This window comes from Pinus tabuliformis, chromosome 7 (genome assembly GCF_031772625.1).
Source record: "Pinus tabuliformis cultivar Carrire ecotype Pingquan chromosome 7, CPIR1, whole genome shotgun sequence".
Lineage (NCBI taxonomy): Eukaryota > Viridiplantae > Streptophyta > Pinopsida > Pinales > Pinaceae > Pinus > Pinus tabuliformis.
Window position 1 is genome coordinate 1,456,130,539 of NC_142293.1, and position 26,730 is coordinate 1,456,157,268.

The window sequence follows — 26,730 nt, forward strand, 5'->3', positions numbered from 1 at the left end:
CCGGAATCTGTGGCGGTTCTAAAATATTTAATGCCAGCACTGTACTCAGTTTATAACATGATTTGATGTGACTGTACACTGTATTGTATTGACAGATGGTGAAGTACCCTATTGTATTTGATGTGACTGTACACTGTCTTGTATTGACAGATTTCAAAAGTCTTAACAGTGTTAGGTTTGTGACTGATAAGACAGACGTTTATATGGGGCAGAATATCGTGGGGCAGAATATCAATGGAAGTCATGAGACCAAGCCATATCCATCACGTCGCCGGGTGAAGGACATCCCCTGTGCGACGCTGCAGTGGCGTGAAAGGCACGCCTGTAAGTTTTCAGAGTGTTCGATGTGTGACTGTTAATACCGGTGACACCCTACCCTCTATATCTTTCTGTCTAACGCTGTCTCTTCATTTCACTCGTATTATATCATTTGAATCGGCATCAGCAGCGTTTCAATATAAAATATTTTCACCGTTCCATTTCTGAAATCCATGGCGCCATGGAGGGTTGTTACAGGGACTTCTGGAATTCAGGTAAAGACACCTCGAGTGTTTTCTCTAGAACAATTAGCTGTTTTGTTGGCCTTCTGTGTAATAAATATTTATTATCGCTGTACAGTTAGCCGAGGCGAAAATATTGGAAACCGTACAGGACAGAGCTGTATGGAATGGGTAGAATTGAAAAGAAAAAAAACCGGGGTATGTGCTTATCTAACGATGTTTACATTTTTATTTTTTCTTGTATTAAACACATGGTGTATACCGCTCTGCACATGCTTACCTTTTGATTTAAATATTTTGTGAGAATAATTCTAGTTGTTGCTGAGTTTGAAGTTTGAAAAATATTGGTCGACTGAACCTTTTCTCGAACCCACATGGTCTTGTGAAACCTATAAATAACCATTATTTCTGCAAATGTTATTGTATATAAGTCACCCATTGTTATTGTATAGAAGTCACCCATTGTGTGAGCAGTTGCCTCGCCTTAGAAGGAATAGGAGGCCGCGAGTGGCAGTAGCCATATTCACCATTCGTTAGAAAGAGCCAGTGTTCTCAGCATTTTTGGTGGTTCCGGTCACAGATCTAGTTTATGTTCCAGCGATTTATCAAGTAAATGCAAAGTTAGTTTCTCATTTTATGTATATAGCTTTAGTGGGTCACTCGCTTAGGTTAACCGCTCCTGGTCTTCAATTTCTTTCTAAATTGAAAGTTAGAATTTGCATAAATGTGCGTGAGCGGATAGTGGTCAAACACCTAGCAAGATCAGTCAGCTTTGGCCATCCTAGGACCTTTCGCAATACAGTGGAGTTATACGTAGTTCACAGGATTCGTTGTAATGGAGATTGTATGGTTTAATTACTCGCGAAAGCATAAAGCATCGGCCAATTACAAGGAAATTGGGACAGTGGATTTCCAAAAAAAACCGGGTGAACAATAAACAGGGCAACTGCGTTTTCGAACTCCAAAAATTAGGGTGAACTCTATATATTGGTTCTATATCAAACAAAAATTAAAGTGTCTCTTTCGTTTTTAGATCACCTCAGATGGAATTTGTCATGTCCACGTCAAAGCAGTTGAAATAGAGATCCAAATAAGTAAGAAGCGCTGAAATTTTGTTATTTGAGTGGTGGAGATCTATAAATTGTTTCCATAATATAATGTCAATGAACAAGCTGTTGATGATTGTTTTGCTCTAATATTCAATCTTTTAAATTCATTTGGTGAACCAAGCTTACTTTGGTGAACCAAGCTTACGAGGCAGGGGGGCCATGAATTGATTTTAACCTTCAGTCCATTAGAGGAAATTGAGGAAACAACCCAATCTCGAAAGGCAAACTGTTACAAAAATGGATTACAAGGAGTGAGATTCACTTCATCCATTACAATCCATAGTTTTGTGGGCAATATATGCCTCGCACAACGTAGTATTCAACGTTTGTGGCAAATGAATCACATTGCATATGAATTAACCGAAGTAAGTATCGCTTTTGTTAACCGAATAAGTTGCATTTAAGAAAAAAGAAATCTTATATAAAAATAATGGAAAAAAGGGACTATAACTATATTTTTTTCAATCTTAATGTCAGACAGAGTTACCTTATTCGGTTGGTCCTAGGTTAGACCAATTCAGTTAAGTGAGGTTCTTCGTTTCTCGTCAACCATTTTCAAAGTTGGTATTGTGTTTTATTGGGTCGTCGGTAACTTTGGTTGGTCCTCTAAGGATGATTATAAATGGCTTGTCCTCTAGGGAAAGGAAAATGAAGGTATAGGTTCTATTGTTGTAATAAAGAATTTTGATGATTTTGAAATGTACATTTTTAATGGTTTTAGAATGTTTATTTATAAGGAGTAATTAAAAATGAAAATTATAAGTTGTATCATAGAAATGTAGTGTATTTTTAATGGTATTAGAATGTTTATTTATAAGGAGTAATTAAAAATGAAAATTATAAGTTGTATCATAGAAATGTAGTGTTTTTAGTGATTAGTATCTATGTAAGTATCCATTTTAATGGTATTAGAATGTTTATTTATGAGGAGTAATTAAAAATGAAAATTATAAGTTGTATCATAGAAATGTAGTGTTTTTAGTGATTAGTATCTATGTAAGTATCCATTTTCATGGTCCAGTTTTCATGGTCCAGTTTTCATGGTCCAGTATTTGGCAACAATTGAGTGTTGAGTGTGGACAAGGCAATGACTATTTCTAGCTTTATAGATCCATTAATGCACCCTTGTACTCGGCAACTCCCAAAACTCTCTTACCATACTTGATGCAACTCCCGAAACTCTCGGCAACCCAAAACTCTCTGGCAACCAATAAATCCCATGCTATTGGGCCATTAATGCATAAGATTTATGGGTTGCCAGTACCTTATGGCTACCATGAGCCATGAAAGCCATACATATTTCCCGCGACGTTCAGCGTCAACTTCGACCGCGCAGGCCTCTCGCTCCAACTCACGAAAGTCCATCATTCGTACTTCATCATTAATACAACTTGTACAAGCATTCAATGCCACCTCCCCCTTTACCATTTCAAACCTCCTCGGTTTTCGATTTCAAACTGGCATTGGCGCGCATACTACCATTTCAAACCTCCTTGCTTTCGATTTCAAACTGGCATGGGCACGCATATTTTATTTTCAAATGAATTGAGATCTTAAACGATTTCAATCTGGGCAATAGCACTCAATTCTTTTTGTTATGCTGCGCTATTGTATCCACTCTCGGAGAACAGCAACCGACGAAGCATAAACAACCTCAACAGAACCAGAAACTATCCACAGCTCAAGTCACTGTTTTTCAAGGTTTCTTGTTCTGTATGCAGATATGGAAATAGCGAAGAAACTAGCTTTGAAACGCTTCCTCCAAAAGCGAAAGGAGAGGTAATCAAACTCTACATCTTCTATAATATTTTCTCTGTATAAATTGAGATGATTGAATCGGCAAATGTGTATTAATGCGATGTTTTTTTGGAGTGCAGATTCAACAGCGTTGCTCCTTACACCAGCGTGGAGAGGGCAACATTGCCTTGGAAAGTAGGAAAGGATTCAGATGACCAGATCATACTGTCGTTGGGTTGTGTATGACAACAATTGTAAAATGTTGGGGAATGCCACTGACTTTTAATTGCATCACGCAGCATGTTTTACCCTTAACCGATCTGTTTTTTAATCAAATTTTTAGATCGAGGGAACCAACGCGTTTTCTGTATTTCTCCACTGTGAGTACACGGTGGCAGGCAAAACTGATGGCCCGGATAAGAAAGTGGCACTCGAAACGGCAATGTAGCATGAAAGTGCAGAGGAATTTCTTAATCCGGAAGTATTCAATCTTGAAACATTCAGATTAACATTAATGTTGTAACATTTTTTTTTAAGTATATTATAGATTTTTGTAATATATCTTATTTGTGTGGATGTTTGTTTATTTCCTCAAAAAAAATGAATTTAATTATTAAATAATTTTTAGAATAATTATTAATTAAATTAAATTATAGATATTTAATTTTTTAATAATATTTTAAAATATTCTTAATAATATTTATAAATAAACTAAATGTTTAAATTTACCATTTCATTTTTTAAAATAAATTGTTTAACTAAAAATGATATTATATAAAAAGTTTTATATAAATCATGATATTAGTTTATGGTTTTGTAATAAAATAAGTTTATAAATTAACAATCTCAATATGAGTTTCTATAATTAAATAATTTTATTTATATATTTTATTTATATATTAATATTTTATAATAATAAAATTATAATTTAATTTGATTTTATATTTATTTTGCTATTTAATATATCATATATATTATGGAGTAATTATTTTAATATTTGTATTAGACTAATGAAATATTCTCATTTAGAATTTTCAAGATTGTTAAAAGAAATATTTAATGAGTTGTTAGTGGAACCATTTTTTATTTATGGATATTTCTTTTAAGTCATTTATCTTTTTAGTTTTGTGTTTGGGAAATATTATTAAATTATAAAATATTTTAAAATCTATTTTTTTTATAGTTAGGCTAACAATTTTTGTGGAAGTAAATTTAGTAATAAAATGATTTAGTCACTAAAGCTTTCTTTCACGATTTATTGTTTCAAAATTTATTTGATCATAACATTTTAATGAGATTATATTTATTAAATTTATTAAGGGTTATATTTAATTAATTAATACAATCTTTTCTACAATTTATTTAACTTAATTTACAATATATCAAAACACAAATACATTTAGAGACTAACAATATTTAGGTGCCTAATAATTTTTAGCATTTTCCATTTATAACTTTTATTCATGGAAAAACCACGAACATTTGTTCCTCACAAACTCATAGTCCACCTCTCTCATATTTCAAACTTTGAATAGAGACTTAACTTAAATTAGTTTGGACTTTGAATAGGGACCCAAACCTTATATTAGGATAGATAGATGGACATTAAATGGTAATTAATCCAAAATCTTTAGTTTAGATCTTGCTTAAAAATTCAACCGATGTCATTAAATATTTTTTCGGAAAGTAAAATTTAAATTAATTTAAAAAAAAACATCATAGCAAGTTTTGGTTTGCCATAGTTTACCTTGGTTTAGCAATAAGAAAACCAAAAAAATAGAAAAACCATAATTATTTTAGCATCCAAACATAGTGTCTTTGACAATTCACACAATTCATATATACAAATAAACAGTGATACCACCACACCACATAACTCTTGACTTGTTCTATTAGATGGCTTTCAATATCTATATAGGTTGAGATCTTGCACGGATTCCATTTTTCTCAAAATAAAGCTTAAATGAATTTTGAAACTCAAATGAATTTTGGATTACACACTTGATAGCATGTTGAAGTTGAACTTTTCAAAGCAACTTCCAAGATTTGGAATTTTTTTGACATGAGAAATGTTTAATAAATAATTTTTTTTTAGAATAAGTTAGATTCATATAGTATTTCTTGTTATTATATTTGTGTAGATTGAACTATATTGGATTTAATTTGAAGTTTGATTTAAATTTTAAATAACTTTTTATATAATTCCTTTAGAAAGGAAAGCCATCTAATAGAACAAGTCAAGAAAAAATAAATAGAATGAGCGACAAAATTCAAAAACAAGAATGTCAAGAACAAGACCATTAGTAAAACAACTAAACCAAAGGAAAAACCCTAGGAGGATGGAACAGACAAGGCTCAAAAGAGAAGGATTCGGGAAATCTCAAAAGCAAGAAAAGGTTAAAGGGGGGGCGAGGGGTGGAAGGGGGGAAAGGAAGGCAAGACTAAGAAGAAAGGGCAGGGATCCAGCAACTACTGATCTTCCAGCCGTCATCTCTATTGAGATTGTTAGGCCTTCTTTCAATTTCAATAGCTTCCCTGAATTTTCGGTGATGGAACTGCGCAGTTCCATCACCGAAAATTCAGGGAAGCTATTGAAATTGAAAGAAGGCCTAACAATCTCAATAGAGATGACGGCTGGAAGATCAGTAGTTGCTGGATCTCTGCCCTTTCTTCTTAGTCTTGCCTTCCTTTCCCCCCTTCTCCCTCCCCCCTGCCCCCCCTCTTTTGAGCCTTGTCTGTTCCATCCTCCAAAGGTTTTTCCTTTGGTTTAGTTGTTTTACTAATGATCTTGTTCTTGACATTCTTGTTTTTAAATTCTGTCGCTCATTCTATTTATTTTTTCCTGACTTGTTCTATTAGATGGCTTTCCTTTTTTTTTTTTCTCTTTTTAAGCTTTTACCTTTACCTTAAGATCAATATAAATTAAATATATTCCAACAAATATTATTAAATCAATATCAATAGTATTGAATTAATTCCACTAAATCAATATTTTTGAAAAAAACCCCTTTCACTTTCCCTGGTGATAATAAGTTGATTTAACAACCTAAGATTAATATATAAATAAAATGAAATTTAATAACATTCTTGTCCCTAGTAATTTAAGTGATTAAATTAATTAAAAAGGAATTGAATAAATTAATTTAATAACAAAGAAATTTTTTCTAAAAACCCCCCTTCACCATAAAATCTATGTTCCAAATCAATATCAATATTATTAAATTGATATTAATAATTTTAATTCCACTAAATCAATATTATTAAAAATAACCCCTTTTACCTATCCCTAATGATAATAAATTAATTTAATAATCTAAGAATAATATATAAATAAAATAAAATAAAATAACAATCCATAGTAATTTTAAATGATTAACTAAATTAAAAAGGAATTAAATAAATTTCTAAAACCCCTTTACTTATCTCTAATGATTTAAATAAATAAATTAAAAAAGAATTAAATATATTTATAATATATATAAATAAAATAAAATGGAATTACATTCTAATATATAATTATTTATTATATTTATAATATTATTTTGACATTAAAATATTATCTAGCCGTTTTTCTATATAGTCGTTGATGGTCAACCTAGTCAACCTTGCTGTTGGGAAGGTCTGCTCTCCTTATTTAATGTGCGGCCATGATCTGACTCCTCAAATTGTCGTGACAATGAACCACACTAGTTGGTTCGATACGCGTGGACAAAAGTTTTCTACATGTAATTTATGGGGAAACTCTTCTCATAATTGTTATGAAAAGCCTCAATTCTACAAATAATTTTGACCTTTAAAAATAGTAATTTTAATTTTAACCTTTCAAAATAGTAATTTTAACATTTGAACGGGACATAAAAATTTACTCGAAATATTCAATGGGCAATGAAAATATATATTCTATTACTTTTTTACTATATCTAAATTTAAAAATACTAATACAAACACACATTCCTTGATAATATCAACTGAGAAACGATAAATCATAAAACCAATTGATAAAAGACACGGATTTGATACCAGAGTATTTTTTCACATATTTTATAACATAGTAATGCATTTCGGCCAAAATTTCAAAAATGATCAGACTCTTCAAACTAGACAAGTATTCCACTTTGATGGTTACTGCACTGTACTTATACACCTTTTCCTCTTGTTGCAACTGTAAAACTCCCAAACATACTCATAATTTCAACATCATCTGTTAGGCAAGAGCTCCAAGACCTGTGTTGTTGCTCCAGGCAGGATGAGAACTGCCATCAATGTCTGCATGGCGATTTCCATCTGCTGGACGGTGAGACAGTCCTCCCACTGTGACCCTGCAATCTGGGCATTGAGATGTCTACGTTGGTCCTCCGCATTCCCCCACCACGTAGTAATGGCCATTCGGACATTGATACCAGTGCCCTCTTCCTCCCACACCTTTAGTAATAACTTCAATAACCTCTAGTTTCACTCGATTTTCCAGCCCCACTCTAATTTCGGCGGTTTTTGCATGATCAGGGTTTTTCTGCAGAATGATGTCGCAAATCGCCAAACCAGACGCAAAGTCGTTCGAGAGGAACAAACTAATGCCCACTGTAAGTAGTGCATCAATGGCCAACTCATTATCTGCTAATTTAGAATTAACATTATTGTTGCTGAAACTATATTTCAGTCTCAGCGTTGGAAGCTTTTCAAGCATGAGCACCTTGTAGGAGTTGTGCTCTATGATAAAAGAGAGATGGTGTATTGCTTGATCATGGTCTTGCAATCCACAGAGCGCACAGGCTTGGCAACTCTTGGCATCTCCTCCCCGTGATGAAGATGTCCCCTTTGTTATTCCCTCAGGGTGCCGGTTCTGCTGAGGTTGTTTATGCTTCGTCGGTTGCTGTTCTCCGAGAGTGGATACAATAGCGCAGCATAACAAAAAAAATTGAGTGCTATTGCCCAGATTGAAATCGTTTAAGATCTCAATTCATTTGAAAATAAAATATGCGTGCCCATGCCAGTTTGAAATCGAAAGCAAGGAGGTTTGAAATGGTAGTATGCGCGCCAATGCCAGTTTGAAATCGAAAACCGAGGAGGTTTGAAATGGTAAAGGAAGAGGTGGCATTGAATGCTTGTACAAGTTGTATTAACGATGAAGTACGAATGATGGACTTTCGTGAGTTGGAGCGAGAGGCCTGCCCCGTCGAAGTTGACGCTGAACGTCGCCGGAAATATGTATGGCTTTCATGGCTCATGGTATGGCTTTCATGGCTCATGGTAGCCATAAGGTACTGGCAACCAATAAATCTTATGCATTAATGGCCCAATAGCATGGGATTTATTGGTTGCCATGAGGGCTCATATTAGATCAATCCATATATAAGGATCTTCCACCTCTAATCTCTGCAAGTATGCTTCCTGGCTCTCCGTCTGATCATCCGGTCTAGCATCCTCATCCTTCTCCATTTCCTCTAGTCTGCTTGATAGATCCAAGATACTATAATACAACGATCTAATCACCTATGACTGCTCCATAAGTTTTTCCTCTATAGAAGACAACCTCTTATAGACTTCCTCATCTCGCTTGACTTCCTCCACATTCATCATTGTTAGCTTGCATTCGACTGTTGTAGCCCCTTTGGTTGGTATACCAATGGGTACTTCCTTACGCTCGTCATAAATTTACAACTTCTTCATGTGTGGAACTATCATAGCTTCAAATTGCTTCATAAATTCCATGCCCAGTACAACTTCATATTCATCTATCTGCACAACTGTGAAATCGAGCTTCCCTGTCCATTCACCTAGTGTCACATCAACCTTCTCAACCACACCAATCACAAAATCAGATGGAGAATTCACCGCTTTCAATTGTGCTTGAATTGGTATAAATTTCAGCCCAATCTTCCTCGTAGTATCTTCACTCATGAAGTTATGAGTTGCACCAATATCCACCATAGTGAGAATAGTGCCTTTCCCAATCTTCATCTCCACATATTCCAACTGGTTCCTTTCGGGATCTCTTCGTGAGATCGCTTTCGTAGCCACTTCAACTCCCAAAATATGCATAACTCCAACGAAAGTTTCTTTTTTCTTCTTCTTCGCATCGAATTGTGCCATCACTGCCACTTTTGATAGAAGGAAAATTCTTCACCGTATGTGGTTCTTCACATATCCAACACTTCAAGGGCTTCTTCGTCTTCGTCTTATCATACGATCTCGAAGGCTCTTCTTTCGTAGACTTCTCTTTCGGCTTATCAATCTTCTTCTTTCTCTCTTCGGTTCCTTCATAATAATGTTCTACCAAGTTATCAACTGCTGCAAAATATTCTTCATGTGTCTTAATCTTTTGCCTGTTCACCTCATTGCATGCCCAAGGTTTCAATCCTATAATGAAATTGAACACCTTGTCCCTTTCTGCCATATTAGGTAACTCCAAAACTGCACTTGAGAACTCTCGTTGATATGCTTGTAGACTCCCTGTTTGATTTATGTATTTTATCTTCATCCTTTCATCCCATGTCTCGTCTCGTGGACTAAAATGAGCTTGCAAAGCTTTCTTCATGTCATCCCACGAAGTGATTTCCACAACATTTCCATTAGCAATCTGTTCCATCTTTCTTTGCCACCACATCTTAGAATCCTTCGTCAAGAATTGAGCAACTACCTTCACTTTGGCCTCATCATCAGACATACCCAAACGCTCCAAGTATTGCTCCATATCCTATAGAAAGTTACCAAGAGTTTTCACACTTCTTGTCTCGTCATAAGAATCAGGTTCTTTGACCTTCACATGAGAAACTCCTCCACCAGAACTTTGTCCAATTTCCTTCTTCAGAACCGTTATCTCATTTTGAGCATCTCCAAGATTTTTCTGCAACTTCAAGATATCTGCCAAACCTTGGTCCCTTGCAGCTCCAATCTCTTTGACTTCTTTCTTTGTTTGTGTATACAACCATTATGTATACTCGTATAGGCTTTTGAGGTCTTCAAAATCTTCCTTCAACTTTGTGTAGCTATCTCGAAATTCAGCATTCTCGGCCTTCATCGAAGCTACTTCAGAAGTTAATTCCTCCATTCGATCCAATACCTTATCCATGAAAACTGTCTCAGCATCCTTGCTAGATTCCCCTGTCATAACTTGAGGTTCCTCCGCTTGACTTGCCATCATCTTTCTCTGTGATCTATTAGCGACCATATACTTCTTGTAAATCTGGTTCAACTGAATCAACCTCTGATATCACCTGTCATGCCCCTATCCTAGCGGTAGTCTTTCAACTGCACATAGGCAGGTGCGGCACTGCTACCCAGTTTCTTTTTAACAATACTCTCGAGTACGGACTACGCCTAACATTCAATACTTAGAATATTTTTCAACTTCACTAAGCATTCATCATTCTCTTACACAGCGGAAACATTCATCATCATCATAAAAGTACAACAATACAATATTTCTTCAAAGGGAGGGGAAACTCCCTCATTAGATCTTGGCCAACAATATAAAAAAATATAATATTTTTACAAGTGTTTATACAACATCAACCTTTACAAGGCAACCCCAAATTTACCTTGGGAAAAATTGCCAAACTTCACTTCCAATTCAGCCTTCGTTCAGCCTCACCCAAGCTTCGTTCAGCCCTGCCCAATTTCTCGTTCAGCCTCGCCCAAGCTATCGTTCAGCCTCACCCAAGTTTGTCATTCAACCCTTCCCAGATCGTCGTGTCACCTCGCCCAGCTCATTGTGCCTAACTCTCTGTGTCAACTTGCCCATCTGGTCGTTCGACCCCACCCGACTTGTCGTGCACACTCGCTCTGACTCGTCATTTCTCCTCGCCCAACGCCTTTATTTTACACTGCCCAGCTCGTGGGCAAGGGCGCCCGCACCTTCGTGCAACCTACCTGCACCTCGGGTTTGGCTAGCCCAACCTTGCTGCGCCTAACTCTTCACTCGCTTGACTGTTCACCCATACGTTCAAACTTCGGGCAGGCGTGCCCGCAGCAACTCACCCTGTGACTGTCACCTGACTCGTCCAGGCAGCCTCGCCCTTCGGTTCACCCACCACACTGAAGTTTGGTTTTTATGCAATTTCGGCCTAGTGCTTCGGGCCAACCTATTCGCTTGCACAGTATGCTCACACTTCCTTTGCTCGCCAAGTTTTCTTGATTTGCTTGGAATGACTTGTGTTCTTGCTTGTATTCTCCTCCATGTGTCCTCCATCCTTTTATATGGTTCCTCCGTGGATGTCGATGGGTCGGCTTTCCCAGGACAACCATATTACTCGGCCACCAAACATGTCAGTTCGTCCATCCTCAAGTCGGCTTGCCCAACTATGGGTCGACTCCACCCAACCGTTCAATTTTTCTCCTATCATATAAACTCGTCGCAACTCGTCCCACACTTAGTCATTTTTCGACCCCCATGCTAGCTCGTCGCAACTTGCCCTCTTGTCATAATTCGTCGCACATGACTCGTACCTTCGTCGCATTTCTTCACATGTGACTTGGGCGCGTTTAACCGATCGCCCGACTCATCACACCACGACTCATCGCCTTTAACCGAGAGTCATGTCACCTGACTCATTGCACATCGCCAACTCGTAGGTGTGATAGTGATGGTAGAGTCAAAGGTGATATTATGCTTGCAGTTTGGATGGGAACACAAGTAGACGAAACATTCCCAGAGGCTTGATAATATGATACAGGAGGTATGATGAATACAAGATCAAAAATATATTTGTCCCCAAAATTATGGTATCTAAGGGTCAATGTGATTGAAGCCCAAGACTTGTAGATTCCTGAAAAGATAATTTTTCTGAGCTCATAGTGAGGGTGCAACTGGGTATATAGGTTTTGAGGACTAGAACATGTAATTCTAGAACCTTGTCAAGCCCATTTTGGAATGAAGATTTGATCTTTGTAGAAGCTGAACCATTTGAGGAACAACTTGTGTTATTGGTTGAGGATCGACCTAGTAGCAGTGGTAACAAGGATGTGGAGGACTTAGGCCAAACCATAATTGCACTAAATACAGTTGAAAGGAGACTAGATTACATTATGGTAAGCTCAAGGTGGTTCAATTTAGAAAAAGTAAATGGAGAACCAGATGTTAAGTATCATGGAAGAATTCATCTACGCTTGTGTTTTGATGGGGGTGTAGAAAGTTTGAATTTAGTTTATTACAAAATGAGTTATGTGGTGTGGTGGTATCACTGTTTATTTGTATATATGAATTGTGTGAATTGTCAAAGACACTATGTTTGGATGCTAAAATAATTATGGTTTTTCTATTTTTTTGGTTTTCTTATTGCTAAACCAAGGTAAACTATGGCAAACCAAAACTTGCTATGATGTTTTTTTTTAAATTAATTTAAATTTTACTTTCCGAAAAAATATTTAATGACATCGGTTGAATTTTTAAGCAAGATCTAAACTAAAGATTTTGGATTAATTACCATTTAATGTCCATCTATCTATCCTAATATAAGGTTTGGGTCCCTATTCAAAGTCCAAACTAATTTAAGTTAAGTCTCTATTCAAAGTTTGAAATATGAGAGAGGTGGACTATGAGTTTGTGAGGAACAAATGTTCGTGGTTTTTCCATGAATAAAAGTTATAAATGGAAAATGCTAAAAATTATTAGGCACCTAAATATTGTTAGTCTCTAAATGTATTTGTGTTTTGATATATTGTAAATTAAGTTAAATAAATTGTAGAAAAGATTGTATTAATTAATTAAATATAACCCTTAATAAATTTAATAAATATAATCTCATTAAAATGTTATGATCAAATAAATTTTGAAACAATAAATCTTGAAAGAAAGCTTTAGTGACTAAATCATTTTATTACTAAATTTACTTCCACAAAAATTGTTAGCCTAACTATAAAAAAAAATAGATTTTAAAATATTTTATAATTTAATAATATTTCCCAAACACAAAACTAAAAAGATAAATGACTTAAAAGAAATATCCATAAATAAAAAATGGTTCCACTAACAACTCATTAAATATTTCTTTTAACAATCTTGAAAATTCTAAATGAGAATATTTCATTAGTCTAATACAAATATTAAAATAATTACTCCATAATATATATGATATATTAAATAGCAAAATAAATATAAAATCAAATTAAATTATAATTTTATTATTATAAAATATTAATATATAAATAAAATATATAAATAAAATTATTTAATTATAGAAACTCATATTGAGATTGTTAATTTATAAACTTATTTTATTACAAAACCATAAACTAATATCATGATTTATATAAAACTTTTTTATATAATATCATTTTTAGTTAAACAATTTATTTTAAAAAATGAAATGGTAAATTTAAACATTTAGTTTATTTATAAATATTATTAAGAATATTTTAAAATATTATTAAAAAATTAAATATCTATAATTTAATTTAATTAATAATTATTCTAAAAATTATTTAATAATTAAATTCATTTTTTTTTGAGGAAATAAACAAACATCCACACAAATAAGATATATTACAAAAATCTATAATATACTTAAAAAAAATGTCACAACATTAATGTTAATCTGAATGTTTCAAGATTGAATATTTCCGGATTAAGAAATTCCTCTGCACTTTCATGCTACATTGCCGTTTCGAGTGCCACTTTCTTATCCGGGCCATCAGTTTTGCCTGCCACCGTGTACTCACAGTGGAGAAATACAGAAAACGCGTTGGTTCCCTCGATCTAAAAATTTGATTAAAAAACAGATCGGTTAAGGGTAAAACATGCTGCGTGATGCAATTAAAAGTCAGTGGCATTCCCCAACATTTTACAATTGTTGTCATACACAACCCAACGACAGTATGATCTGGTCATCTGAATCCTTTCCTACTTTCCAAGGCAATGTTGCCCTCTCCACGCTGGTGTAAGGAGCAACGCTGTTGAATCTGCACTCCAAAAAAACATCGCATTAATACACATTTGCCGATTCAATCATCTCAATTTATACAGAGAAAATATTATAGAAGATGTAGAGTTTGATTACCTCTCCTTTCGCTTTTGGAGGAAGCGTTTCAAAGCTAGTTTCTTCGCTATTTCCATATCTGCATACAGAACAAGAAACCTTGAAAAACAGTGACTTGAGCTGTGGATAGTTTCTGGTTCTGTTGAGGTTGTTTATGCTTCGTCGGTTGCTGTTCTCCGAGAGTGGATACAATAGCGCAGCATAACAAAAAGAATTGAGTGCTATTGCCCAGATTGAAATCGTTTAAGATCTCAATTCATTTGAAAATAAAATATGCGTGCCCATGCCAGTTTGAAATCGAAAGCAAGGAGGTTTGAAATGGTAGTATGCGCGCCAATGCCAGTTTGAAATCGAAAACCGAGGAGGTTTGAAATGGTAAAGGGGGAGGTGGCATTGAATGCTTGTACAAGTTGTATTAATGATGAAGTACGAATGATGGACTTTCGTGAGTTGGAGCGAGAGGCCTGCGCCGTCGAAGTTGACGCTGAACGTCGCCGGAAATATGTATGGCTTTCATGGCTCATGGTATGGCTTTCATGGCTCATGGTAGCCATAAGGTACTGGCAACCCATAAATCTTATGCATTAATGGCCCAATAGCATGGGATTTATTGGTTGCCAAACTCTCTTACCATACTTGATGCAACTCCCGAAACTCTCGGCAACCCATCCTTATATCATATACCTCTCTTACCATACTTGATGCAACTCCCGAAACTCTCGGCAACCCATCCTTATATCATCTTGACAGTACCCGCTCTTACCATACTTGATGAACTCCCGAAACTCTCGGCAACCCATCCTTATCTTGACAGTACCCGCTCTTACCATACTTGATGCAACTCCCGAAACTCTCGGCAACCCATCCTTATATCATCTTGACAGTACCCGCTGTTGCCGTCACTCATAGTACCCATCATACATGCATGCTATGGCATGCTGGCGACGAGCATGAGCTTTCAGGGAAGCATGATCGATGTAACTGGTCGTCTGCGTGGTTCGAATTGACGCCCGCCTGCCTCCACTGCAGCGCTATTAATGGCGCATTTAATCGAGGCTATTTATTCACGTTGATTTTAAATGAACCACCAACCCAACCACCAACCCAACTTAATTATGATGGTCGCGGTCACTTGTTCGCATATTGTTCCCCTGCGTGGTGGAGAGAGAATTCCAGAATTGTTCAGGGGGAGAAGGAGAAGAATACCCGAATTGTTCAGGTGGAGAAGGAGAATTCGTTCGAGATCAAGAAAGTGGATACCAGACTTTTCGATTTCATTCCTGTCCCTGGAGGTTGCTCTGGAAACCTTTCTCTTCATTTAACCGGAGGTTGTTGCTCCAAATTCACAAGTAAGTTTCTGCCGAAATATGATTCCTTTACCAAAATATGATTCCTTCAAAATGAAGCCTGCCCTGTAGTGACTTGTTTTTAAAGATGATTCCTTCAAAATGAAGCCTGCCCTGTCGTGACTTGTTTTTAGTCTTTGCCCAGTAATGGTGGCCGCTGTTTCATTTCGATGACCTTTCACATGCATTTTTTTTGTCTGGCGGACCTATACCCTGTGCATTGTAATGGTGGCCGCGGTTTCATTTCGATGACCTTTCAGATGCATTTTTCTTTTCTTTGTCTAGCAGACCTGTGTTTCCATCCTCACGAGGATGCTCAAATCCGAGCACTGCTTCGTTCGTCTAGGTGAGAAAGCACAGTTTCCATTTATAAAGATGAAGGATAATTGTGCAAAATGTGAATTGGTGATGCCAGGCTTATATAACACGAGAAACAGTCAAATCTAAAGCACTCGTTGATCATTTGCCACATTTGGTAGCCTTAGTCGCAGAATTATTGATGCATCGATGATCATAACAGAGCCTCGCCCTCGCCCTCGCCCTCGCCCTTTCCCTCTCCCTCGATCTCCTTTGAAATGCATGCGGTGATGCATTTCCATTTCCAATAGCTTGCTCCAGGACACATGCCAATTCCCATGTACAACAGGTTGCCTTAGTCAGAGAGGACACACGCCAATTCCCATCTCCAACAGGTTGCCTTTCTTAAAGAGGACACACGCCAATTCCCATCTCCAACAGGTTTCCTTCCTCGGAGAGGACACGCGCCGCTGTTTGAGAAAATGATTCGTAGCGAGGGGTTTACTGTGGCATCACTCAGGTTCAGTCTCCTTTCTTTAAGTTTCCTTTTCCCCTCACTTTTAAGATGTTTCCCTTTTTTAATTTCTGCGTGCTATTTGTGCTCAGTCTCTTTTTTGAATTTTAGTTGCAGTGAGACTGAATTAGCTGTAGATGTTAAGTTTTTAATTTTTAATTTGTATTTTTAAAAATTTCAATATGATTGGTTTCCCATTTACTCGGATTCAATTTCTAAAAATAGGTTTAATTTATTGTAATAAAACTAAAAAATAAATACTTTTACTATTAGATACATCTTGGTCTTATAGTGATAATCAATGAATAAATTTTAAACTTTATTCTTATTATTTCAATAAATTATTTTACCAATTCAACTGGATTATTAAAAAAATATCCACATGATGGTACCGCTTTTGTTAAGTTTAATAAACAAAATTTTATTAAATAATACTCACAAGATTTTGAAACTTTACAGAAAAAACGCGGATACATGAAGCAGATGAAAGAAGTAATTTGTCCCATACTCTTATCTTTAGCCATGTTAAAAATTTCTTTCCTCTTTCATAGAGCTTTGCAACATTTAAAAATCTCAAAAATAATATAATAAAAACTGGCATGTTTCCGTTAACACTCCCAAAGTAAGGGGAAGATTGTTGCTACATCCATGACCCCTGTAAAGGGTTCCTCCACGCAGCAGCAGCAGCAAAGGGATACGGTCATGACAGAACACAGGAACAACTTCTCCTCACCCACAGGGGTACCACATAAGTTTCAGGTGGGCAACAAATTTTGGTTACATCTGCAGAAAGAATGCCTTACAAGAGCCCATCAGAAGCTCTGACCACGCCGACATGGTCCTCACATCAGTACCAAGGCTACGGGAAACAATGCTTTGAAGCACAACATTCCTCCATTCCTTTGCTTGCACTAAGTGAAGCAGATGAAAGAAGTAATTTGTCCCATACTCTTATCTTTAGCCATGTTAAAAATTTCTTTCCTCTTTCATAGAGCTTTGCAACATTTAAAAATCTCAAAAATAATATAATAAAAACTGGCATGTTTCCAAAGAGAAATGATGATTTATATGGAAAACTTTGATATCTTAAAAGTGCCATTTTTTAAGAATAAATATTTTAATTATAAATTTTGAAATATGATTTATATGGAAAACTTTGATATCTTAAAGGTGCCATTTTTTTTAAGAATAAAATATTTTAATTATAAATTTTGAAATATTTTGAAATCTTACCTAAATTTCAAAAATATTCTAAAATTTACCCATGTAAAATTTTTGATCAATAAACGAAACACCTTTCCAAGAAACTAATTCCTGAAGGATCCATTTTATGATAAGAAAACAGGACTTTCTGATAAGTTCAGAGTGTTGTAGGAAAATTATTTGGAACCAAAGAAATCAAACAATATTTTATCTTATTGAGTAAGAATTCATCGATCAGGAGCTAATCACTTATTACTTGATGAGAGTTATAATGAGAAGCTGGTCCTTTTCCAGAGGTTATAAGTTTATAACCTAAAACCACAGGGCTTTGCCCACGGATGTAGTGCCCATTAGCTTAAAATGATAAACAGTGTATGACGCTGAAACACCTTTGTACATATTTGTCTTTGCAAGATATTTGAGAGTTGAATGCAGGACACACATGTTGATATTAAATTTTGTTTCTTCGATTTTGAATAAAGGAAACTTCTTAGAAAAACTATACATTGACTGTGGAATGTGAGCTCATAAAGCAAATCTAAGCCACGAAACTAAATTGTTAAAATGGACATAGATTGTGACATTTAAGCGAGAATCAGAGGGTCTTAAATCCTAATTTTATGTATTATGGAAATGTGTAAAGACCGGTTCATAATAAAATTGTTATCATAATATATAATAATAATTTAACTAATATTCATCTTCAAAAAAGGCAGGCTCAGATTCTGAGCCATCAGCTTGACAGTGTATTTATCACGGTTTCTGTTATCTTATTTCCAGTTTTCTTTATTGCAGGCCATTTTGGTCGGCATGGTAGTTATAAGCTGGTGTTGTATGATTTTTCTGTGGTTAATCGCTGCAAGTTGCAAAGCAAATATTACCATCTCTGGAGTCAAAGTTAGCGGCATTAATCAAAACCATTTTCTGTTAGAATTTCGATTGTCAAAAGCATTTTCTGTTAGAATTTCAATTGTCTTGTTTAAATGTTTAGTCGCGGACAACGTTTTAGATTCCCAGACAGTGATTGTAGCTTGAAAGTAGAGGCTGTAGTGTTGCAGTCGAGGACTTGAACGAAATACCATGTCTAGTGCATTATGGTTTCATTCCAAAATTGACAAAAGTTTTTCGTTTCATTTCAAAAGGAACAAACATCCTTAAATCAATTGCAGACTTTTAAGAATTCAACGATATGGATTAATGATTTTAAGAATTCAACGATTAGGGGTCATAGAGAAAATGGAGGAATTCAAGTATCATGGGTTAATTATTATGGATTATTTATGTTATTTTAATATTGAGATGTATAATCAATGTAAATTGAATTAAAATATTAAATTATAAACCATTAAACAATTTTTGTTTTAATGATAAATCATATTTGTTGGTTTCAAAACCAACCACATTTACATTTACTGGTTCCAAACTCATAGACAAATTTAAATTTGATGTAATATTTGACTAAAACATGTCTCAAACCATTAAACAAAATATTTATTAGATGTATCAAATTTATAATCACTATAAACTCAACTCAAATTAACTTTAAATTGAAACATTGCAACGAAACCTCGCGTAAATGAAAAGTTATAGATATTTGAAGTCCATCTTAGTGCATTTCTGTAAGCCATATGATTGTTTGAGTCATCTATAGACAAGAGAAGATGCGAAGCTATCTATTGCGCACCCAATCCATTTATGAGGAAATAGAACATTTAAGCTGAGGAGTTGCATGGAGTAGTTGCAAGTATAGTTACCAAATTCGAATTCGAATTCGATTCGGTACGGAAAAAATTTGACTACTAAAAATACAATACTGAAAAAATTCGGCAATATAGCTCTTTCAAAATTAAATTATTAAAAAAAATAAAATCTATATTTACAATATGTTTTAAAAAAAATCACTCAATCAAATCCAAAAAAATGGAAATTATATATTTTATAAATATTTATAAATAAAAATTTATTATTCTGTGTTATAAGAAATTATTATTTTTAACTATTATAAACTTACTATTTTCTACAATATTTTAATATAAAACTTATTGTGTGTTATAAGAAATTATTATTTTTAACTATTATAAACTTACTATTTTCTACAATATTTTAATATAAAACTATTGTTTTTTACAACTGTAATTTTTTTAATATGCAATTTACTATTTACTATAATTTTTTAATATAGAAAATTCTATTTTTAATCTTTAAATATTTAATTTTTTATTAACAAAAATCCTTGCCATATTAGATCGTAACTGCAATTTTTTTAATATTGAATAATATATAAATATTAAATTTTATATTAAGAATATTTTTTATAAAATTAAATAATATAGAAATTTCTATTTTTAAATATTAAATTTTATATTATTAAAAACACTTTACCAAATTCCATCATAATTGTACTATTATTCTTAACCTACAATTTACACTTTATTATAATTTTTTTTAAACATAAAAAAAATTATTCGCTAATTCCATCCTAATTGTAATATTTTCAACCTACCATTTACAATTCATTATATTTTTTTTTAATATAAAAAATATAAACACTTTACCAAATTGCATCATAATTGTACTATTATTCTTAACCTACAATTTACACTTTATTATAATTTTTTTTAAACATAAAAAAATTATTCGCTAATCCCATCCTAATTGTAATATTTTCAACCTACCATTTACAATTCATTATATTTTTTTTTAATATAAAATATATATATATATATATATATATATTTAAAAAAAAATAAGTACCAAATTGCAATTTCCAAATTCGTAGCAGAACGGAATCATACTATTGTATTTTCGAATTTTTTGGGCCAATACGACCAAATTTGATAGCTATGATTTAAAACATAGTTACCAAAAATATATTATTTTTTCAATGTTTTAAATCATTCAAAAGTATAATTTATAATATTGAAAATTATAAAAAAATGTTTTAAAATTATTTGGATTTGCACATAAAATTATATATTAGACTTTTAGTTTTACATTTAAAATAGCAAGTATGATAATAAGTTCTAAGAATTTTTGTATTGTTACACCATAAATTATATGATAATTAATATAGAGCGAATTTTCAAAATATTCCACATTACAATAAACCATCTAAATTTTATGTTATCAAGTATTTTAGATTGATAATGAAATAATATATTAAATATTTGTAAATATTTTTTAAAAATATATACTTAGAATATCAATTACTAAATTTCAATAAAAAAATCCATTTTGAAAAAAAACTAAATTTTCTATTTACTCAAATAATTTATTCAATTTTATAATTATCATAAATTTCTAAATATTTCATTTCTTGTAAATTTCTGGTTGCCTAAAACCATAGTTACCAAATTCGGCCGTATTGCCGAAAAAAATTCGGAAATTCGATAGTTCGATCTGATTTGCGAATTAAAACGGCAATTCGAGTTCGGATTCGGTAAAATGAATTTGATATTTGAGTTCAAGATATTAGATTTTTGGCAGATTTTTAATAATAGTTAAACATTCGAGCATCCCATTGTAAATTTCTGGTTGCCTAAAACCATAGTTACCAAATTCGGCCGTATTGCCGAAAAAATTCGGAAATTCGATAGTTCGATCCGATTTGCGAATTAAAACGGCAATTCGAGTTCGGATTCGGTAAAATGAATTTGATATTTGAGTTCAAGATATTAGATTTTTGGCAGATTTTTAATAATAGTTAAACATTCGAGCATCCCATTTACTGTTAATGGCATACGATTAACGTTAGTAAATGATAATGGTAGATGTATTTTTATGCCATAAAAAATTTACAAGAAATGAAATATTTAGAAATATTTAGAAACTTATGATAATTATAAAATTGTATAAATATTAGATTTTTGGCAGATTTTTAATAATAGTTAAACATTCGAGCATCCCATTTACTGTTAATGGCATACGATTAACGTTAGTAAATGATAATGGTAGATGTATTTTTATGCCATAAAAAATTTACAAGAAATGAAATATTTAGAAATATTTAGAAACTTATGATAATTATAAAATTGTATAAATTATTTGAGTAAATAGAAAATTTTATTTTTTTCAAAATGAATTTTTTTATTGAAATTTAGTAACTGATATTTTAAGTATATATTATTAAAAAATATTTACAAATATTTAATATATTATTTCATTATTAATCTAAAATACTTGATAATATAAAATTTAGATGGTTTATTTTAATGTGGAATATTTTGGAAATTCACTCTATATTAATTATCATATAATTTATGGTGTAGCAATACAAAACTTCTTAAAACCTATTATGATGCTATTTTAAATGTAAAGCTAAAAATCTAATATATAATTTTATGTGCAAATCCAAATAATTTTAAAACATTTTTTTTATCATTTTCAATATTATAAATTATACCTTTGAATGATTTAAAACATTGGAAAAATGATATATTTAAATATATGTAAGAGATATATTGCCGAATTTTAAAATTTGGTAACTATGTTTTAAATCATAGATACAATAGTATGATTCGGTTCCACTGCTAATTCCGAAATTGCAATTCGGTATGGTATTTTTTTTAAATAATTTGTTTTTATATTAAAAAAATTATAATGAATTGTAAATGGTAGGTTGAAAATATTACAATTAGGATGGAATTAGGGAATAATTTTTTTATGTTAAAAAAAATTATAGTAAAGTGTAAATTGTAGGTTAAGAATAATATTATAATTATGATGGAATTTGGTAAAGTGTTTTTAATAATATAAAATTTAATATTTAAAAATAGAAATTTCTATATTATTTAATTTTATAAAAAATATTCTTAATATAAAATTTAATATTTAAATAGAAATTTCTATATTATTCAAAACATTAAAAGTATAAATTTCCAATTTAGACAAAAAATGAAGTTACGATGAACCACACTGGTTGGTTCGAAACGCGTCGACAAATGATTTCTCATGTGATTTTCGCCGAAAAATCTATCATAAACTTGTTAATAAAAAGTTTAATACATAAATAGAAATTTCTACATTACTCAAAATATTAAAGACATAATATTCAATATTAAAAAAAATTGCAGTTACGATCTAATTTGGTAAGGATTTTTGTTAATAAAAAATTAAATATTTAAAGATTAAAAATAGAATTTTCTATATTAAAAAACTATAGTAAATAGTAAATTGCATATTAAAAAAATTACAGTTGTAAAAAACTATAAATTTTATATTAAAATATTGTAGAAAATAGTAAGTTTATACTAGTTAAAAATAATAATTTCGTATAACAAAGAATAATAATTTTTTTTTATAAATATTTATAAAATATATAATCTCCATTTTTTTCTATTTGAATTTCATACTTTTCTCCTTTCCCGTAGTAAAGAAATCGAAACCATGAATTAAAGTTTGAGTGTGCTTCTATCTACACTCTAAACAACTCTTTGAAAAATCTACAAAGAGACATTTAGGTTGTTTTAGTTATTAATTAATAATGTTATCATTTTTAAGCCTTATATTAAAATTTAGGATTTGATTGAGTGATTTTTTAAAAACATATTGTAAATATAGATTTTTTTTTTTAATTTTAAAAATAATTTAATTTTGAAAGATGTATATTTCCGAATTTTTTCCGTATTGTATTTTTGGTAGTCGAATTTTTTCCGTACCGAATCGAATTCGAATTCGTATTCGAATTCGAATTCGAATTTGAATTCGTATTCGAATTCGAATTCGAATTTGGTAACTATGCCTAAAACTACATCTACTATTATACGTTAATCGTATGCTATTTACCGTAAACGGGATGCTCGAATTTATAACCATTATTAAAAATCTGCCAAGAATATAATATCGTGAACTGAAATATCAAATGCATTTTACCGAATCCGAATTCGAATGGCTGTATTTTACCGAATCCGAATTCGAATGGCCGTTTTAATTCGCGAATCAAACCGAATCGTCGAATTTACGAATTTTTTTTGGCAATACGGCTGAATTTGGTAACTATGGTTGCAAGGATTCAACTCTCGAAACAATTTGAATTCTTGCGTTTCTATAAATTATCAGAGTTCGAAAAAGGAAGAGCTTGTTAGCAAGTTCTTATGGGTTGAGAAATTGCAGTAGAAGATAGGCACTTGACCATTGTCATAGTCTATAGAAGTATGGTTGTGGATCAAATTTGTGGAAGATGTGATAGATGGTCTAGGTTAGATTTCTCTTTAAGAAATTTAGATTTTTAAGTGTGAATTTTACTTGGTTAATGATTTATTTAACCAGTGAGGCTTTTGGATTGAATTTAATTAAAGATATTCGTGGTAGAGAATGCATGTATTAATGTATGAGTTATCGAGATTTTGGATTGAATTTAATTAAAGATATTCGTGGTAGAGAATGCATGTATTAATGTATGAGTTATCAAGATTACTGAATTATTTTTATGATGTTTTAGGTATTACATCACTTTTACACTAGACCATCTTCTGCTTGAATATTGAAAAATTTTAATAACCATCATAGCATGAGGGGAGAGGGATCCAATTTCTTTAAGTGCAAATTTCTTTGATACACTCTTTTGTCTGGGATTTGGAAACTTTTTACTCGAGTCATGAAACTCTTTCCTTAACCAACAAAGTTGTTTAATGGCAAGCATATAAAAGATTTGTCAATGAAGAAATTCTTTCAGTTGTGAATATTAATTAGTATTTATTTGTATGTGGTTTTTTTATTAGTATTATCAATGAAGAAATTCTTTTAGCGGTAAGTATTTATTAGTATATATTTGTATATGTTTTTTTATTAATATGAATTTATTGTTGTGGACTAAATTCATTGAAATTTGTTTTCACAGTGAGTTCTTATATTTGATCAGATCAATGATACTTCAAAGCAAAAAATTTGTGAAAAAATTCAAGGTTGGGATTAGAGTCTACCTCGTAGATGTATGGAAACAATGAAGTGCATAGATATTCTTGATGATGTGGGGGAAGAAGGATTAGATTGGCAAAACCATATATTGAACTTTGATGAAACTAATCATGACAATGACAACACAGTTGAGTACATTTTTTTGGCATATATTAGTTTTTAAGACATTTTAACATTATATAGTATTTATATTTATCATAATTGTATACTAATTTCTCATTTTTATTGATATGCATAGCTTAATAAACAAAATTTCCTAAATGCAAGCTACCAACTATTACGACGCTTGCTTAGATTTCAAGGTATTCAAGGGGTTATTGGGCCAGTAAGTTTTTAATCCATATAAACTATTCCACAATACATTTTTTTTAGATTTCAAGGTTTTCAAGGGGTTATTGGGCCAGTAAGTTTTTAATCCATATAAACTATTCCACAATACATTTTTTTGGCATATATTAGTTTTTAAGACATTTTAACATTATATAGTATTTATATTTATCATAATTGTATACTAATTTCTCATTTTTATTGATATGCATAGCTTAATAAACAAAATTTCCTAAATGCAAGCTACCAACTATTACGACGCTCGCTTAGATTTCAAGGTTTTCAAGGGGTTATTGGGCCAGTAAGTTTTTAATCCATATAAACTATTCCACAAAAAACATTAATATATAAATTGTTATGTTTTACCATAATGATGGGATGAGAAATGGATGTTCTATATTCTATATCGTTATCTTTGATTTGTTTTGATTATGTGTGTGTGTGTGTGATTTCTTATTTATGGTGCAGGTGTTCTATATTCTATATTGTTATCTTTGATTTGTTTTGATTGTGTGTGTTTGTGTGATTTCTTATTTATGGTGCAGGTGTTCCCTTTGGAACCATTGCAATCAATGAAAACCCCTGAAGATTGTTGAAGCCTTGAGAAGAATAGAAATGAAATGGTTCAAATGCTACAATTATCTTCACATCCCAATGTCACAATGCAAAGTAAGATTATATTTATTTATACTCCTATAATTTTATAATATTTTTACATTTAATTCTATTTGAATCACATATTTATATCTATGTATAATCTAATGTTCAGAGTAATGAATATACATTTCCTAAAACACCTTTGCACATGTATGATGGTGAACATGATAGTGAGCAAAAATCACATTCTCTTCGAACATTGCTACATTCATCTAGACTTCAAGAAAATTTAAGAGAGGTAAGTTATATACCATATATCTTAGTTCATAATAACATCGACATATTTTTAATGACTAGTTAATGCATTGTCTTTTCATATTTAGACTTCAAGAAAATTTAAGAGAGGTAAGTTATATACCATATATCTTAGTTCATAATAACATTGACATATTTTTAATGACTAGTTAATGCATTGTCTTTTCATATTTGTTACATGTTCCCCATATTCTCATTATATCCATATGGATTTTGATATTTATTGATAGCTAGTTAATGCATTGTCTTTTCATATTCATTACATGGTCCCCATATTTTCATTATATTTATATGGATTTTGATATTTATTGATAATGTTTTAATTTCCACATAAAACAAAAAAGGTAAATGTTGATGCTATGGTTAAAAGTATTTGTTACATGTTCCCCATATTCTCATTATATCCATATGGATTTTGATATTTATTGATAGCTAGTTAATGCATTGTCTTTTCATATTCATTACATGGTCCCCATATTTTCATTATATTTATATGGATTTTGATATTTATTGATAATGTTTTAATTTCCACATAAAACAAAAAAGGTAAATGTTGATGCTATGGTTAAAAGGACCAAAATCACGACAAAGGACTTGAAAGCATGTGGGTTCAAGTCACGCAAACAATACATAGAGCATATATGCTCAACTAGCATTGCTCTCACTAAACCCACTAGGTTTGCTACTTTGAAGCTTAAACATTCCAACAAGTTTAAATGACTTAGGCTACAATAATAGAACTTTAGCCATTGTTTTGTCTATAAAGGGGCTACCAGGACAATTTTAATATATTAACTTTCTTTTATTTTGTTTTAAATGTTTTGAATACCAATACTTTTGGCACCTAAAAACACGAAAGATACATTTTGTTTAATGAGAACTCTTTATTTAGATATA

At 32.1% G+C, this 26,730-nt stretch overlaps 1 long non-coding RNA gene across 1 annotated transcript; it reads left to right on the forward strand.

The window, feature by feature from the left end:
* The first annotated feature begins 227 nt into the window (after positions 1 to 227).
* On the forward strand, positions 228 to 25,591 carry LOC149253231 (uncharacterized). Its single transcript, XR_016266154.1, has 3 exons — positions 228 to 533; positions 619 to 698; positions 25,467 to 25,591. It is a non-coding gene; the product is annotated as an uncharacterized LOC149253231 (long non-coding RNA).
* Positions 25,592 to 26,730: the final 1,139 nt, after the last annotated feature.